Here is a 13,234-nt window from a genome sequence, read left to right as displayed (position 1 = left end):
ATTTGCTAGTGCGAAACTTGCACTGTTTATTCAAAGTTAGTTGAAAGAAAATAAGAAAAGCATGAAGTAAAGTTTAAAGTAAGAAGTATATCAAAGTACATTTCGGAGCCCCTTAAATAGCTCTCTACAAGTGTGGGCAGGATCTTGCTTCCATTGATGACACGTGACAGGCACGGAGAGAGGGCCCCTCCTCCTGCAATACCAAGCACGAGTGGGAGAGGTCGATCCTCTCATCGACGAATCCGGGGAGAAGGTCGGGTGAATGACCCCACCGGTGCACGTGTGCTCCGGTTCAGAAAAGGTCGGTTGAATGACCCCTCCGGTGCACGTGGGCTGCGGTTCAGAGAAAGTCGAATGAATGACCCCTCCGGTGCACGTGGCCTCCGGTTCAGGCGGGTAGGGTGAATGACCTCTCCGCCACGTGGTGTCAGACGCCAACCCTAACACCGTCTCCTCCGCTACGCACGTCGCCGGTCGCCGCCGTGCTCGTTCGACGTAACGTCACTGTGGCGCAGCGAGAACTTGCCTGCGCAAATATACCTCAACTGTTCGTAGAATTAATTCCTAAGAGCGGCCGAGGACTCTTCGTCCTTAACGTGTATAGTAAACCCACGCTGCAGCACAGATTCGGGGACCTACTGCGAGGCGCGCGCGCTGCGTCCAGCGGCGAGCCTCTACTTGTTGCGGGCGACTTTAACGCGCCCCACGGAGCCTGGGGCTACACCCGAGAAACAGCCAAGGGCAAACACCTTTGCGAAGACTCACAAGACCAAATGCTTGCACTGATCGCGAATCCCGCCGATCCTACACGCAGAGGGAACAGCGTGAGTGCCGATACGTTACCAGACGTTGCGTTCATTTCGAATGTAGCAACAGCGCACTGGCAAAATACGCAGAAAGATTTGAGGAGCGACCATGCGCTGATCGAGATCACGATAGGCACGGGCCTGATAGGTCGTGGTACTAACCCTGAGGGCAAAGGTCGTAAGCTCAAACTCGTGAAGTGGGACACGTTCCGCAAGAAGCGAGAAGAAGTGGGGCGGGGCGACGAGCCGATTACGAACATAGACGAGTGGACCGAGACGCTCAGAAGGGACGTAGGCGCAGCAACGAGCGACGTTCCGCCCGAGGCGAACCTCAACATCATTGACAGCAGGCTCCTACACATGTGGGAAGCAAGGCGAGCCCTCCTAAAGAGATGGAAATGCCAAAGACATAATAAGGCGTTGCGCAAACGCATAGCAGAGTTAGGCAGAGACATCGAAGAACACGCACTCCAGGTATGCAGGGCACAATGGGAAGACACGAGCAATGGCCTCGAGAGGCAGATGACCGGGGCGAGCGCTTGGCGCCTTTTTAGACACCTATTAGATCCGGAAAAGACTCGGGCTGCTCAAGGCCACAAGACTCGTAGACTAGTAAGAGGTTATAAAGGCGATAACTTCCTCGACGCAATACGTGACCGTTACATTAAGAAGGCCGAAAGCATCCAGCACGCCGAGTACGACGGCGTCGCAAACGAGAAACTGGACGCGGAATTTAGCGAATCGGAAATTCGGATAGTCCTGTTCGAACTCAACACTCGATCGGCGCCCGGCCTGGACCGGGTTACCAACAAGACTCTCCGCAACCTAGACGACGAGTCAATCTCCCGACTCGTGGCCTACGTCAATGAGTGCTTGCGAGGTTGTTCCCTTCCCGAAGCGTGGAAACGGGCCCGTGTTATCATGATTCCTAAACATGGCAAGCAAGTTACGCTCGATAATCTAAGACCGATTTCGCTTACGTCTTGCGTCGGCAAAGTCATAGAACACGCAGTTCTCATTCGCGTGACCGACATTCTCGAAGATCATGACGCGTTCCCACACACCATGCTAGGATTCCGCCGCAACCTCTCCGCACAGGACGTATTGCTTCAGCTTAAACACCAGATCGTAGACGACACTACCAGCTCCACTAAGGCAATTCTAGGCTTAGATATTAAAAAGGCTTTTGACAACGTTAAGCACGAAGCGATCTTAAAACAATTACAACATTAGGACTAGGCCAAATAATGTATAATAACGTTAGAGATTTACTCGCGGGCAGGCGCGCATGCGTTCTCGTCGGCGACGAAGAATCGCCGGAATTTGAGACGGGTCCGTGCAGCACGCCTCAAGGATCAGTCATATCACAATTACTCTTTAATTTAGTTCTACTTGGTCTACCCGAGAAATTAACAGAAATAGAAGGATTGCATCACAGTCTCTACGCGGATGACATCACCCTCTGGGTTCCCGGCGGAGGATGTGACGGTCACGTAGAGCGAACGCTACAGGCAGTAGTAGATGCGGTTCGGAATTACTTGCGTGGAACGGGCCTCGAGTGATCGGCTGCCAAGTCCGAACTCTTACTCTACAAACCCACAAGGAGAGGTCGTAAAACCCTGCGCGAAGAGCAACAGGAATATTGCAAAATACTGATTACATTGGCAGATGGTACTCCCGTACCGCATGTAGAGAAAATTAGAATCCTAGGGTTACACCTGCAGGCAAACAGCCATAACATAGAGACGGTGCGAATACTTCGTCGTTCGGTAGATGACACGATCCGACTCTTGCGTCGCATCACGAATAGACGCAATGGTATGCGTGAAGAGTGTGCGATCCGTCTCGTGCAGGCGTACGCGATAAGCCGAATAATGCATGTTGCCCCCTACCTGAGGGGGATCGGGTCCGAAAAAAAACAAAGTCGAATGCATGATCCGAAAGGGTTTCAAGAGGGCGGTGTTACGTTTCGCCTACGGCGCGCGGTATAGCCGGCGCGGATGCAACGGACGCCGGGGCTTCATTCAAAGCGGCGGACATTTTGGCCCGTTCAGCGCTGCCGTAATGCTTCCTGCCAAGCGCGTCCAGGCATATTTCAATGCCACGTGTCTTCGTGTGTGTGTGTGAGTGTGTGTGCATGTTGGTGCCAACGCTTGTCAAAGCGCGGCAGCCGGGGAGAGGAGCTCCCCAACTGTGAAGCGAGGAGGTCTGACCGGCGCCGGCCTGGCGGTTGCGTCACTTCTTGTCTCAACGTGTCTCTCAGCGTGTCCGTGCCCCGCCGTCACGTGCGCCCCTCGCAAGCCGTTCCTCCTTGCCCTCGACTCCGAGAGTATAAAAGCAGCTGCCCCGGACGCCGAGAGAGGCTCCGATTTCTTTCGTCGTGTAACGTGGTCTCCCGTCTCTCCACTTCGGTCGACCTGACCGGCCGCTCTTTTGCGATGCTAGAATAAACAAGTTGTTCTGTTAGCAGTCGACTCATGCCTTGCCAGGACCTTCGGATGCTTCCAGTTGTGCCCCAGGCCGCCAGGCCAGCGCTACCCTTGGGGCTTGCGACCCAGATGCAACAACTGTTGGCCAGTGGTGAGATCGCGACAACGGAGGCCAGCAGCGAAGATATGCGGTTGACTGTATGCTGAGCAGCACAACTACCATCCGGGAGCAGTGCAACGAGCCCTGTGTGATGACTGGTTGCCTGCAGCGGAACGACTGCGCTGAATTCTTGGCTGCGAGGTTTGGTGTGTACGGGATTTCTTCTTCTGAGTTTTGCCAGGCTTTTGTTAGTGTCAGAAACAGAGCTGGTAATTGTGGTGTTCGTTGCTGCCGGCTTAGTTTGCGGCAAGACAGTAGTAGGCAGTAGAGAAAGCAGCATTCAGAGCAGCCATGGATTTGAAGTCGTTGCGCAAACCGAAATAGCTGGAGTTTGCATGAGAGTTGGGTCTGGATGTCTCAGACAAACTCAGAAAACCAGAACTGCTAAGGGCTATTCTTCCGTTAGAAGCTGAGGATGATGAGCTGTCGGAATGCCTTGAGACCATTGAGGAGAGGGAGAGGGCAAAAAGAGAAAGACAGGAGCGCGAACGTAAAGAACAGAAAGAGAAAGATGAGCGCGAACGTAAATAACAGAAAGAGAAAGAGCGAGAGCAACAAGAGAAAGAAAAAGAGGAGCGCGACCGTCAACACGCTTTGGAAATGAAGCGTCTCGAGGTAGAGATGGAACGCGCTCGTAATGGAAGTCAGGCACACGGTGCAGGAGAACGAGTATCGTTCAAAATGACTGACCTGATGCGGCCGTTTAAGCTTGGAGAGGACATTGGTTTGTTCCTGGTTAACTTTGAGCGAACGTGCGAGAAGCAGGGGTTCTCTCAGGAAACGTGGCCACAGCGCTTGCTCACTTTGTTACCCGGCGAGGCGGCCGACGTAGCCGCTCGCTTGAAGAGAGAGGAGGCAGAGGATTTAGACAAAGTGAAAACGAGTCTGCTAAAAAAGTACAGGCTGTCAGCGGAGGCGTTCCTTCGGAAGTTTCAGGAAAATGAGAAAGGCAGAAACGAGTCATATACAGAGTTTGCCTACAGGCTTATGTCAAACATGCAGGAGTGGCTCAAAAAAGAGAAAGCGTTTGGTGACCACGAGAAAGTTCTGCAGTGTTTCGGGCTGGAACAGTTTTATAGTCGGTTACCTGAGAACGTCCGGTACTGGGTCTTGGATTGGCCAGACGTTAGTACGGTGGCTAAAGCCGCTGAGCTAGCCGAGGAGTTTGTGACGCGTCGGGCTCGCGGAGCTAAGGACGGTCAAAACGGTGAATTTGGCTCCAAGTTTGAGAGGCCGAAGTTCACGCGCATGAGAGATAGGGGTGACACACGTAGTGCGGATGCGAGTGAAAGCAGTCCGACCGAACGTAAGAAGACGGCGGCAGCCGAAGCCGAACGCAGAAAGCGGTTAGAGACGAGGCAAGCGCGCGTGTGCTATACGTGCCAGAAGCCGGGTCACTTTTCGGCGCAGTGTCCAGAAACAAAAACAAAAGTCGTGTTTTTGTCATTATGCAGCACTGACGAGAACATGATGCTTCTCGAGCCTTACATGCGAGACCTCCTCGTGAACGGGAAAGAGTGCCGAGTGCTTCGTGATTCCGCAGCTACAATGGATGTAGTTCACCCCTCTTCCGTAGAACCCGATATGTTCACGGGCGAGTGCGCATGGATCAAGCAAGCTGTGGAAGCTCATAGCGTGTGTCTGCCCGCAGCAAAAGTGCTTATTGAAGGACCTTTCGGAGCGCTTGAGACAGAGGCCGCAGTGTCATCTATGCTGCCCCCCCCCCCCCCAGTACCCGTACCTATTTTCGAACAGGTCCGATCACCTCCTGCGCGAGAAGGGGCTTTTGTTTGGTGAGGCTAGCGTTCAGACCTTAACCAGATCGAAAGTTCGGGAGCTCGCTGCAAAGGCGGTAGTTGCGGGGTCGAAGTTGTCGAACAATGAGAAAGAGTCGGAGGCGCAGCAAGCTGATATTCAGAGCACGTCCGAACTGAATAAAATTGAGCCTGTAGCGTTGAAGGCACCAGACATTGGAGAGGAAATGCCTGACACGGGAAAGTTAGAAGAGCTATCTGCAGATTTGCTCATCGCGGCTACGTCAGCCGGACTTAATAGGTTGCTAAAAGTCAGCCGGTCGGCTTTGATAGCCGAGCAAAAAAAGGATGGCAGCCTAGAAAACATGCACTGCAATGTCAAGGCAGGTATCGCCAAGAAAAATGCTCGTTTTGTGGAAAAAGGTGCGATCCTGTACCGGAAGTATCTAGACCGCAGGGGAGTGGAGTTCGATCAGCTGATCGTGCCTCAGTGCTACCGTCAGGATCTGTTGCGCTTGTCGCATGGAGGTTCGTGGTCCGGACACCTAGGAGTTAGGAAGACTAAGGACCGTCTCTTGCAAGAGTACTATTGGCCAGGGTGTTTTCGTGACGCAGAACACTTTGTGAGGACATGTGACACCTGTCAGCGGGTGGGCAAACCAGGGGACAAATCGAGGGCGCCGTTGAAGTTGGTACCTATCATACGGAGCCTTTTAGACGGCTCGTTATTGATACAGTGGGACCTCTGCCGGTAACAACCACAGGGTACAGACACATTTTGACTGTGATCTGCCCAGCGACAAAGTTCCCTGAAGCAGTACCGCTTAAAGAACTGAGCTCAGTTGAGATAGTCAATGCACTACTGTCCATATTTGCGCGAGTTGGTCTTCCTGCGGAAATCCAGTCAGATCAGGGCACAGTGTTTACTAGCGCTTTGACGACAGCCTTTCTCGAAAGGTGCGGGGTAAAGCTGTTACACAGCTCAGTGTACCACCCACAGTCGAATTCCGTTGAGAAGCTCAATTCCGTCATGAAGCGCGTGTTGAGAGCATTGTGTTTTGAACAACAACCTTACTGGGAGCTGCGTCTGCCTGGGGTGATGTTTGCATTAAGGACCGCGCCGCATGCGGCTACGGGGTTTTCGCCAGCTGAGCTGGTGTACGGTCGCTCGCTGCGGCCTCCGCTTCGCATGCTATGAGAATCGTGGGAAGGCAGGGGCGACGACCCAGTCGTGGTGGAGTACGTGCTTAGGCTTCTCGAACGCTTAAGAAGGGCACATGATTTGTCAGGTGAAGCAATGGCAACTCTCCCGAAGTCACTTTGCAGTGTCGTGTGTAAACCTGAACGTGAGAACGAGGCCTTCTCTGTGCGCTGGGTTCAAGAAATGCTGAAGGACGACCGACTTCGATTATGAGCATCATCGAGCGACATCCCCCCGGACAGCGGATGCAGTCCCTTGACCATCGGGATCTCCTTCTCCCGGCGGGGCGGTCTGTTACGTTTCGCCTACGACGCGCGGTATAGCCGGCGCGGATGCAACGGACGCCGGGGCTTCATTCAAAGCGGCGGACATTTTGACCCGTTCAGCGCTGCCGTAACGCTTCCTGCCAAGCGCGTCCAGGCATGTTTCAATGCCACGTGTCTTCGTGTGTGTGTGTGAGTGTGTGTGCATATTGGTGCCAACGCTTGTCAAAGCGCGGCAGCCGGGTAGAGGAGCTCCCCAACTGTGAAGCGAGGAGGTCTGACCGGCGCCGGCCTGGCGGATGCGTCACTTCTTGTCTCAACGGGTCTCTCAGCGTGTCCGTGCCCCACCGTCACGTGCGTTCCTCGCAAGCCGTTCCTTCTTGCCCTCGACTCCGAGAGTATAAAAGCAGCTGCCCCGGACGCCGAGAGAGGCTCCGATTTCTTCCGTCGGGCAACGTGGTCTCCCGTCTCTCCACCTCGGTCGACCTGACCGGCCGCTCTTTTGCGATGATAGAATAAACAAGTTGTTCTGTTAGCAGTCGACTCATGCTTTGCCAGGACCTTCGGATACTTCCAGTTGTGCCCCAGGCCGCCAGGCCAACGCTGCCCATGGGGCTTACGACCCAGATGCAACAGCGGTCGGCGATCCACTCAACGTGAGCACCGACAAGTTTCTAGAGCTCGGAGTTCACAGCGCCCTTAACGAGTTAATCGAGGCGCACGACGTTGCGCAATACGAACGATTATCGAGGTCAAAGACAGGTCGATGCATCCTCGAGTCGCTCAGCATCGCGTACCACACTCAGCATGGAGAAAAGACGGCGGTTCCCGCCTCTGTTAGCGACCGCCTGATCACCCCGGCGCTTCCCAAGAACATGCACCCGACGCACCACGCCGGGAGACGCAACAAACGAGCAAGCGACCTTCAGACAAAGTTTGGTAACAGCAACGAGGCGGTGTACGTAGACGCGGCGCCATATGGAGGAGGAAGAAGCGCATACGCGATCGCGGTTGTAGACCGCTCGGGTAAGTGCCTCGCGAGCGCCACGGTGACCACGGGACACACGGAAGCGGCCGAAGAAGCCGCAATAGCCCTAGCACTCGTCGTGGTGCCGAACGCTGCGATCGTGATCAGCGACTCGCAGGCGGCAATCTGCGGCTTCGCGCGCGGTCGTGTCTCGCGGGAAGCGGCCCGCATACTCCGAATTTCTGACGACGGCGACTCGTCATCGCCCTCGCAACCCCAAAATTCTACGGTCTTCCTCCTCTGGACCCCGGCACACACCGATGTTCCGCTCGCGGGCAACGACGCGGCCCACGCCACTTCTCGAGGTCTCACACGCTGAGCCGCCAGTGATTATGTTTCCGCCGTTTCCAGAGTAGGAGAAGGCTCGAGCTCGCTTCTTCCCGACGCCGCCCCGGATGCGGAAGCCTCTGGGGACCTTCTCCGTAGGCGTCGCCGCCGCTGGGAGGCGGCTATCAGAAGTTCACCGAATCACAGGCCTGTGATTGCTGGGTAAGTGTGCGTTACCTGATTTGCAAACTGGAATCGGCTTTCCCACGGACCAGTCATATGGAAGAACAGAGCGCTGTAATCACTGTGTGAAAATGTGGGACAAAATAACAGCGGAAACTATATCAGTACATTTGAAGATTTTAGAATTGAGGCAGTCTGGGCCTGCAGTAGAAGATGTTTTTTATTGTTAATAAAGCAGCTAACACCAACCCAGTGAATAGTAATTGAATCCATGGGTAAAAAACCTAAACTGGGCACAAGCAGTAACCGATATGTTCTAATCTATGTGGCATCGCGGTAAAACAGCAAGAAAATACGCCAATAAATATATTACAGCCCTCTTCAATAGCAAAAGGTCCATGGGTGGTGTATGTTACTTCGAATATTTTACTTTGAGCACCGGTAACTTTTTGCAAACAGGTACATATCCCACACCGTTCACCATCAATAAAATATATCCAGAGAGGGAGATTAAGATGGACTGCAACGATTGTAATGGCATCATTGGAATCAGACATATGCTGGCGGGGTGTCCCGCGACTCTCCCCAACCTCGTTGAAGAATGGACACAGTAGGAGAAAAGGATTCAAAGCCCATTGTTTCAGGACCAACTAAGGGCTGTCCAGAGGGCCCATGATGTCGCTGAAAGGCTTGGCTTGACAGTGCCAACGTGGGAGCGGCTCGCATTGGCTTAAGAAGCCGAGCCTCCGGACCTCATTACAATATATGGTTTCACAGACACACACTGGTAACAACGGTCCATAATTTAGGAGGATTAATTTGCAAGAAGGACGGAAGTGAACAGTATAAAAATGATGTTTCACCCTAGCGGCGGCTGTGTTGTAATCACTTACAGCGCGGTAGTAAGCGGACCAAGTGACGTCACTGCGTGAAGCTTTTGCGCAACGAAGCAAGCACTTTTTTGTTTTTTTGTTGTTACGAAGTCGCTTCAAGAAGGCGTTTAACCGTGGTCCGCATACGACTGTCCTTTGCGGCACGAAACGTTCGATTAGCGATAGCATTTTATATCTGAAATTACACCAATTTTATTGACACAGCGCTGATCGCACTTGACATCGTAAGAAGCTGCGAAAATTTCACTTGCAGCGGTAATCGAAGCCATGGCGGCTTTGCCGCAGTCGCTGACGGCCTTCGTAGTTTTCTTAACCGAAGCCCATGTCCTGCTATAAAAAGTGAACGCAACGTGATAACTTAAGCCTTTATAAGTAAATAACTGGGGAAAATACATCAAGGATCGTAATGAGAATCAGGTGTATAGTGTGTTCGTTGATGAGGCAGTTACGCGCTTAGGATTCAGTACAAGCTGGGTGAAGTGGAAGTCCAAACAAGTGCTTATAAACATTGTGCTCTGAGAAGACTGGGACGTCGCGATGTCGTTATGCCAAATGATATCGGGAAAGATGAAGTCACCAAGAAGAAAGAGGGGTGAATTACGGTATCTAACACCTTATTTGTTTGTTGCTCTGTGAAGGTCATCGCAAAATGATGTCGAAGGAGTTGGAGGCCTATAGCATAAGCAAAAAAAAAAATGGCGTCTCTGTTGTCGAGCACAAGGCGTACGCAAACAACGCACACATAGAGGGGCTTCGCACGTTAGTGAAAAAAACTTATATGTTGTTATACCGCTGCGCATGTGCTAGTTATGTAGAACTGTTTTTTTCGATAGCTTGACGTGGCCGAACCGAAGAGCGTGCGCGCTTCAAGTAGCATGTCAACTTCGCTTACATTGTCAGTGATAGAACAGTAAACATAGCATTTGTTGTTCAAAAATAGGCTCGGTAAGCCGTAGCGAGTGTGGTTAGCCCGTCGCCTCGGCAAGATCTAGTAGCTTTTCTTCCTATACGTCCAAACCTTTTTTCTCCTGAATGTTACAGCAAAGACAAGTTCAAATGAATTACGGTTAGTTCGAAGCGTTGCGTCTCTCTTCTCATCTTCCGGATATACGGAATTTTTGTTTTATGTTTTGAACCAACGTCAAACGTGTTCTTAATGCATGTGTAACTGCCCTTCCAGCGTCGTAGTACTAGTAATTCTTGCTGCTTTATCGCAGAACCTGCGTAGTAGGTAGCCTCAAGGGGAACATCAAGACAACGCGACGGTGGATTTTTCTAACCAATAATGGCGGCAAGGAAGGATTACGTGCGTCTGCTAAAACCTAGGTTCTTTTATGCTCACTTCTCTAACAAGCCCGTAATGAAGAGAAAATCGTATATCCACCCGTTCCTGGCAATTTCTAAGGACGTGCACTAAATTCCAGTAAATTCTTCCCGTAACAGGGCGAATTTTTCTTCAACTGTGAGGCTTTTCCTTCGAGGAACCCGCACTGGTTTCCTTTGTAGCGATTGCTACGAACGGGTGGATGTCTCATTTTCCCTTTATTAATTACTTCTCTCCACCTTGCGGGTTTCCGCATAACTGCCATACGTCAAGCACAAAATCTCCTTACAAGCACAGTTGATTTTATTCAACCAATAAAGCGCACCGACAACTGCCATCCCTTGAGGCAGCAGTGCCACTGGAGATCTATTTTTTTTCTTCTGGGACAAGTAGGTTCGCCAGCGTGCTTGCCACGACTTCATCTTCTTTTAGAGATCCCAGTACCTCTCGCATGCTAAGCGAGCGCTCTGCCATCTGAGCTACACCCCCGACAGACAGTGCAGACATACGCTCATAACCCGATCAGTAAATAGCTGCCGAAGCTGAAGGAAAACGAAAGCCCTATTAGCGGCGGAAGACCGGTTTTTATGTCGCGCGCAGGTACAAAGGGGCGCGCATTGTTTCACTCATTAAATCTAACAAAACGCGACTCTATAGCAGCAAGAAAAAAAGTTGTGGAGGTGCTGGGTATCGATCCCGGTACCTCTCGTATGCTAAGCGAGCGCACAATTTCTGTACATTGTCTCTGTTACAAAAAATGAATTGCATAACGTACCATAGCTTAGCTCGAAAAACAAGTTGCACCCAGTAGCCCTTGCAAATACTGAAAGGTGTTTGGCTTTCCACGCCTCAGCCTTCTCTTTAACCCTTTTAAGCTCGCACTGCCAGTATTCGTCACTCTGTTTATAAGCTTCAAGTGGTACACCCAGGTATTTTGCTGGCGTTGTCGACCACGTGACATTCGCAAAGATAGCGGGGGTCTTAGGCCACTCCCCGTGCCAAATACCGTCGCACTTGCTCCAGTTTACTCTACTTTCTGTGATTTCGCCAAATTTTTTAACAACATTTGTCGTTTGCAAAACGCTCTCCTTGTCATTGCAACACACGGCTACGTCATCAGCATAGGCCAGAAGTTCAACTTCTGATGCTTGCATTGTAAACCCATGAATACATTTGTTCTCAATCACTGCCAAACACAGAGTCTCTAGATAAATACAGAACAGGAGTGGTCTGGCTGGGCAGCCCTGACGCACGGAACGTTGAATGCTGATGGGGGCCCCCAGTGACTTGTTAATTATAAGCTTAGTACTTCCGTTCCGGTACGCCATGGCCACCCCGTCAGTTTCTATGGACCCGACATTTATATGCTTTAGAATGGCAATTAAAATACCATGGGCAACACAATCAAAAGCTTTCTCCAAATAGCAACTCGCGACCTTAAGGCGTCACAACATTCTAGAATTGATCTCATTATGTGTATGTTTGTGCTAATAGAACGTCCGCTGAGCTACACCCCCGACGGACAGTGTAGACATACGCTCATAATCCGATCAGCAAATAGCTGCCGAAGCTGAAGGAAAACGAAAGCCCTATAAGCGGCGGAAGACCGGTTTTTATGTCGTGCGCAGGTACAAAGGGGCGCGCATTGTTTCACTCATTAAATCGAACAAAACGCGACTCCATAGCAGGAAGAAAAAAATGTTGTGGAGGAGCTGGGTATCGATCCCAGTACCTCTTTCATGCTAAGCGACCGCTCTACCATCTGAGCTACACCCCTTTTTTTTGTTTATTGCCTGTTTGCAGCACAAACCAAGAACACATTCAAATGCTAAAACATGTCAACCACACTTTGGCTAACATTATATATTAACATCGCTTCAGCTTGATCAGTTCATCAAAAATAGCCACCCACTCGGGAGGCCCACTCTGGGCACGATATATTTTCCGAATATACGCGACACTTTCGATGAAGTTTATTCTCGCCGGACGGGTATCGACATCCGAGTGTCGCACTGCCATTCTCGTTTTCCACAAACTGTGGAGGCCAAGGAGCATAAACATGTCGTACGGATCAGGACAACATTCATTTGGACTAGATGGTGCATGCTTGAATTACGAATGGAACAGCGCCAACGAAGACTATCACAAGTGGGGAGAACGACACAGGACAAGCGCCAACTTCATCTATCTTTATTCACCGAAAATCCAGCAAATATAAGAAAAATCACAGACATGCGCACAATGACCATAATGTATCATCTGCCAAACCGTTCAAGATAGGACATTTCGTTTTTGAAGAGGGTCACGGAAGTATCACTAACACAGCTTCTTCCTCTTTTCTTTATATGGAAGGCTTCCAAAAGCTCACGTGCATTTGTTTCCCTGCTTCTGCCAATAATCTTTATCTCTCTGAAGCGTGGTTCACACTTCTTGCAGTACTGGCATTGTTTTCGTGGCGAATGTTCTGCGGCTCGGTCACACGCAGTGCAAGTTGCGCAATGTTGCGAAAGATGCGAAAGATGCGCACCTCCTTCTTTCAGCGACCGCACATGTTCAGCTGCACGATCATTCACGCATCTGCCCGTTTGGCCCACATATGTTTTCCCGCAGGTCAAAGGTATTTCATATATCACACCGGTGCAGCACTTTACAAACTGCTTTCCGTGTTTTTTGGTGCAGTTGCTCCTGGAACCCTGGCTCGCGACGCGGGCGCAGAGCTGAGCTTGTTTTCGAGGACCCGAAAACACGACTGGGACGCCGTGTCTGTTTGCCACCTTCTTCATATTGTGGGCTATCCTATGTACATACGGAACCACTTCCGGCTTCGCAGCTAGTTTTTCTTGTGCGCACGGTTTCTTAACCATGGCACCTTTGATTTTTTGCAAGATCGCTTCAGCCACTGCTGTGATAACCGTGCTTGGGAACCC

The sequence above is a fragment of the Dermacentor variabilis genome, chromosome 9, assembly GCF_050947875.1.
Source record: "Dermacentor variabilis isolate Ectoservices chromosome 9, ASM5094787v1, whole genome shotgun sequence".
Lineage (NCBI taxonomy): Eukaryota > Metazoa > Arthropoda > Arachnida > Ixodida > Ixodidae > Dermacentor > Dermacentor variabilis.
This window is presented reverse-complemented; position numbering follows the sequence as displayed.